This window comes from Equus asinus, chromosome 22 (assembly GCF_041296235.1).
Source record: "Equus asinus isolate D_3611 breed Donkey chromosome 22, EquAss-T2T_v2, whole genome shotgun sequence".
Taxonomy (NCBI): domain Eukaryota; kingdom Metazoa; phylum Chordata; class Mammalia; order Perissodactyla; family Equidae; genus Equus; species Equus asinus.
The window spans coordinates 11,086,355-11,092,221 of NC_091811.1; the positions used below are offsets into that span (position 1 = coordinate 11,086,355).

Genomic DNA, 5,867 nt, shown 5'->3' on the forward strand with positions numbered 1-5,867 from the left:
TAGCATTAACATGTAACATAAGCAGGATGCTTCTTTCACATATATACACACATATGTACATTTTACAAAATTTAACAAAGCCTTTTTGAGTCTAAAGAACTATGAACTGTGTTCATCTAAGATCTTCTTAAGTTCCTAAAACAACCTTGTAAAGTAGTTATGTGTTGAAAAACTAAGACTGTCACGCAAAAGTATCATTAAATTCCCAAATTATGGAACCTCCTTTCCTAAGTGACCTATTTTCTAAGGGTACCTAATTAATTCCAGTAGATAAATTTCTAAGTGTATGATTTCAGGCCCAGTGATGTACTGGGGTAGAGGATGGTACATTTCAGGAGGAATCACTTCGAAATCATTCCAGATAAATATCTGTTATGGTGCTACCAGCTCCACACAACTGTGAACTTTGAAATTTTTCACGTCTCTCACTTCTATAAAAAATAAAAATCCTGTATAAATTCTCAATTAAGTTGAAGTCATTAAATATTTGCTTTCCATCTGTTACTCTCCCATTATTGCAGTCTAAGTCACCTTTGAGTATCAGCTCTTTAGATATGAATCCTTCTCTAACTTTAATTATTGTTATTCAGCGGGTAAGTCAAAGGCCTGAATTGATAAAAATGGCTGAGAGCAGTTTCACTGAGAGGATTCTCTTCATCCTCTCTGGACTTACAAATCACCCTGAACTACGAGTCAGCCTTTTCTTGATGTTACTCTTTATTTGTTCACTGTTTTGAGGAACCTTGGACTAATCATGTTAACCAGAATTGACACTCAACTTTACACATCTAAGTACTTCTAGCCATTTAGCATCATTGAGATATTTTATTCCTCTACTGTAAAACCCCAGGCCCTGGTAAATTTCCAATATGAAGAGAAAACCATCTCCTTTGTCAGCTGCTTTATTCAAATGTACTTTTTTGTGGGTCTGTTTTGTAGTTGATGTTTTCTTTAGGGATCAATGGCCTATGATAGCTATGTAGCAATCTGCAATCCCTTGTGTCTGATGGCTAAGTCCCAGAAAGTGTGTAACTGACTGGGAGTTATGCCATACACCATAGGCTTCACAAATTCTCTGATATCCTTCTCTGTGATAAGCAGTTTGGCATTCTGTGATTCCAGCATCAGTCATTTTTTCTGTGACACTACAGCTCTTTTGGCACTGTCCTGTCTAGATACATTCAGCATAGAAATAGTGATCTTCATTCTGGCTGGGTTCACTCTTTGTAATTGTTTCCGCATCATCACTGTCACTTACACTGCCATCATCTCAGCCATCCTCAGGATGCAGTCTGCAGTAGGCAGACTAAAAGCCTTTTCCACCTGTGTGCCTCACCTCATGGGTGTTAACTGTCTTCTTTGAGTCCCTGATTTTCACATATTTGAAGCCTGATAACATCATCCCTGACCCAGGCACAGGTGGCATCTGTGTTCTATACCATTTTCCTTCCAATGCTTCCACTGATCTATAGTCTGAGGAACAAAGATGTAAAAAATGCATGACTCCTGAGAGTCATGCATAGAAAACATTTTTCATGACAAATATATGCAAGTTACAATGAAAACAAACCTGGATGGTTTCAGGCAGTCAATTGTTCCAACAATTAGGAAAGCAGTAAACTCAAAACGCATAATACAAACTAAATGATAAATTAGAGTCTTCAAATTTGGGAGATGAATTATTATTTTGTTTGTTTATGTGGAATACGGAATCATTGTATTGGGAGTTTATTTCAATACTTAAGTTATTCAGACATAGACACACACGAGTAAGTAAGGAGGCATCTGACCAGTGATGGAATCCATCCCGGAACAGCCATGTGTGAAACATCTCACTGAAACACATTAAACAATTACTAAATTTTCATATGGTTTCACCACTTTTCATATGGTTTAACATTCTGTTTTCTCAACAATCAAAAAATAGAATAAAATTGGTAGATTAAGACATAGTGACTCTCAAATGTTATTAACAACAACAAATGACAGCTGATAGTCTGAGAGCAAAGGAAAGAATACAGAATTGACAAGAGCCATGGGGGGCAGGAGGAAAGGGGGAGTGAGGTAATTTCAGTGAGGTGTAAACAGTAATGATGACAACAGACATCATATGTAACATGACAGGTAGTATAAAGAAATCAATAATGTAGATACATTTTGCCATAACAGTTAAAATTTTGATCATGTATCTGTGAAATGTGATATTTGATTACACGGAAAAGTGATGTGTTTATGAAGAGGAGTATGTACCCCATCAAAATCAGCAGTTTAATTTTTAAATAGCCATAACGTGCCTCCCTAAATTCAAAAATCTCATAAACTTTTAAATGTGTGTGCAGATAAGGAAGCACTAGCTGTAGCATAATTTCAGAGACATTTTGGAAGTGTATGTGGAGGCTCTCATTTCTCCAAATCAGGCAGAAAGACTTTAAGTCAACAGTATTAAAAGGAGAAACTGGGTTTTTAAATTTTATTTTCCCTCAAAAAGAGTTATTAATGTAAACTCCATTTAATGAACTCTCCCAGGCATTTGTAAAAAATTCCCAAAGGATGTATTACCTCAGCCTTTACAGTGCATGCGTCACTGACCAGAGATCAAAGGAATGATGCAACACATTTAAAATGTGTGCTGAAAGGAACTGGAGTAACATTCTCCCAACAGCTCTCTTTGGGGAAGACAGAGAGCCTCTCACTCATGTGCAATAAAAAAAGCTCTCCCTTAGCCCAGGTTATACTCCCCTCTTAGTCACATTGTGGTTTAAGGGATTTCAAATTTTCACTACAGCTAGGACAGTATAAGTAGAACCTACATTCAAAGAATGAACGAGGGTAGTAACACTTGCTTCTATGTCTTTAGGAAGATATTTGGAGAACACCGTTAACAAACTGCACTTGATGACATAGAGACAGAGCCTCCCTCAACAAATGTAAGAATGCTCTGTCTGAACACAGTGCATAAATGGTTGCTAGGGAAGCTGGTTCAAGGTGACACTTCAAAGTTTCCTAGAGCCAAGACAGAATATATATCACTTCCTTGTCATGCGATAACAAGGAGGAGAAACACTCTTGCTCTGGCTCTTTGTGAAGATCTTGTATAACTCATGCAATATTGCACTTTTCTTCCTTTGATTGAGTGCTCACCTGCAGAAACGGAAAGAATTCTCCCACGGCACTCAGCAAGCACCTATCTCGAAAGGCAGATTTTCTGTCAGAGGTTTCAAACATTTGACTGCATCTAGGACAGAATATCTATTACATCCATCCCTCGAGATAACAAAGGCAAGAAACACTCTCCCATATAGGTCTTTAAGACACTCTTAAAGAACAGTTTTCAACCAGTGCTGTTTATAGCATTCAGTCAACCCCTCACTCACCTGTAATGATGTACACTGTCTCACTCCAGCTTTTAAGTCACTGCTAGGAACATGTTCTTTCGGATATTTCAATATTTTCAGTACAGCTTGGAAAGAATGCCTATAACACCCATTCAAGGAATGAATACTGGGTAAGAAAGCTCTAGCTTCTACATCTTTAGGAACATCTCAGGAGAACATTTTTAACAAACTGCACTTGAGGACATACTGACACAAGCTCCCTATCACACAATAAGAATGCTCTCTCTGAACATAGCACATAAGTAGCTGCTGGGGAACATTGCCCTATCTGAGATTTCAAACTTCACTAGAGCTGAGACAGAATATCTGTCTTGATATTGGCATGTCTTGAGCATGGCAGAATATCCCTGCCATGAGCTCACAAGGAGGAGAAACACTTTTTCTTCTGGCTCTTTCTGAAGATCTTGCATAACTCATGCAATATCGCACTTTACTTCCTTCAACCAAGTGCTCACATGCACACATTGAAGTAATTCTCTCACAGCACTTAGCAATCACCTATCTGTAAAATCCCATTTTGTGTCAGAGGGTTCAAACATTTGACTGCAGCTGGGACAGAATATCTATTATATCCATCCCTTGAGATAACAGAGGCAAAAAACACTCTTCCTTCTTGTTCTTTAAGAACCTCTTAAAAAACAGTTTTCAAACAGTGCTCATTATGGCATACACTCAGACACTAAGTCACATGCAAGGTTTGCTCTCTTATCCCAGGCTAAAACTCGCCTCTTAGTAACATATTCATTTCAAAGATTGTAGTCTTTTCAGTACAGCTAGGATGGAAATCCTCTAAGATACATTCCAAGAACCAGCACAGGGTAGAAACAAGCCTGGTTCTACATCTTGAGGAACATTTCCGGAGATCATTTTTAACAAACTGCACTTGATGGCATACAGGCAGAATCTCCCCTAAATGCAATAAGAATGCTCTGTCTGAATGTAATGTATAAGTGCTGCTTGGGAACCTCGTCCTGTGCAAGATTTCAAACTTCACTACAGCCAAGAGAGAATATCTCTCTTTTCCATTCCATGAGATCACACGGAGGAGAAACACTCTTGCTTCTGGCTTATCATGAAGATCTTCACAGAAGTCATTCAATATTGTACTTCACGGTCTTCAGCCAAGTGCTCACCCACATACAGCGAAGGTGTTCTCTCACAGACCTCAGCTCACACTTTTCTCAAAAGGCACATTTTGTGTCAGAAGTTTCAAACATTTGACTACAGCTAGGACAGAATATTTATTACATCCATCCCTTGAGATAACGGAGGCAAGAAAGACTCTTCTTTCTAGATCTTTAGGAATCTCTTAAAGAACGTTTTTCACACAGCACTCTTTACTGCATGCATGTCATAAAGATGTTCCTAAAGACATAGGAGGAAGAGTGTTTCTACCCTTTGTTCTTTCTTTGAATGAATGTTATAGACATTCTGTCCAAGCTGGAGTGAAAAGTTTGAAATGGTTTTAACAAAAACTTTCCCAAGTTAAATTAGTTTCCTGACAGATTTTCACAATCATCTTCTTTATTATGTGGTTCATCTTTTCTTTCCTGACAACTCAGGCCACCGTGAGTTGTGGAATTTCCAAGTGATCCACCAAGGATTTGATGCTTCCTGGATTATTTGGGAGATAAATGTGCCTCTGTTGTCTCTCTGGGTCAACAGTGGAATTCTGTTCCTGGGAATGATCCCCTTTAACAAAACTTTGGTCACTTTGGCAGCCTTCTCTGTTCTGGAAGGGAAAGCTTCAGCGCACCCTGTGAAGGTATCTATGAGTTACTTGACATTCCCAGAGGCTCCAAGCATTATATTAAAGTCCACTTTCCAGTCCTCACAGGGGACTGCTCTTTGATGTTGAACCCCCTTGTTCAAGAAGGGTGACCCTGTCCTGGGATTGTTTTTGGCACAGAGCACACATTTTTGGTGACTTTCTTAGTGGTCCATTGCAAATTAGGACAAATTAAATAGCTTTAGACCCATTTCAAGGTGGCATAACTTTCCCATAATGAGTGCTCTGATGGATTTGATTAACAATTTCTCCCAGAAGGGCTTCAGGTACCAGGATGAGTCCTTCTGAGTTACTGATTTACTGAGTACTGAGTTACTGATTTCCAGCCTGGATGCTCCAGAGAAGAAGAGTCAAATCTCCATTCTCTGGCTCTGTCTAAATATATCTGTGTGTAGCTAGGCTGGAATATAGCAAAGTCAACTTGGAGAACTAAGGGAACCAATATTGCCTTGAAACTCAGTCCTAGCAGCAGTCTTCACTGCCTGATCAGCCAGTTGATTGCCTCTGGTTTCCAAAGGTTTCCCTTTCTGATGTTGAGGGCTGTGTATGATGGCTACTGCCATGAGTAATTAATGGCCTCTAATAAGGTCAATATTTCCTGGGAATATTTTGTGTCCCAACTTATAGCAGTCAAGAGTCCCCTATCTTTCCATATGACCCCAGGGGCATGGACCACTAAAATG

General features: G+C 39.0%; 1 pseudogene; it reads left to right on the forward strand.

Annotated features, from left to right (window-relative positions):
• Positions 1-620: 620 nt before the first annotated feature.
• Positions 621-1,539, forward strand: LOC123279820 (olfactory receptor 8I2-like; annotated as a pseudogene).
• Positions 1,540-5,867: the final 4,328 nt, after the last annotated feature.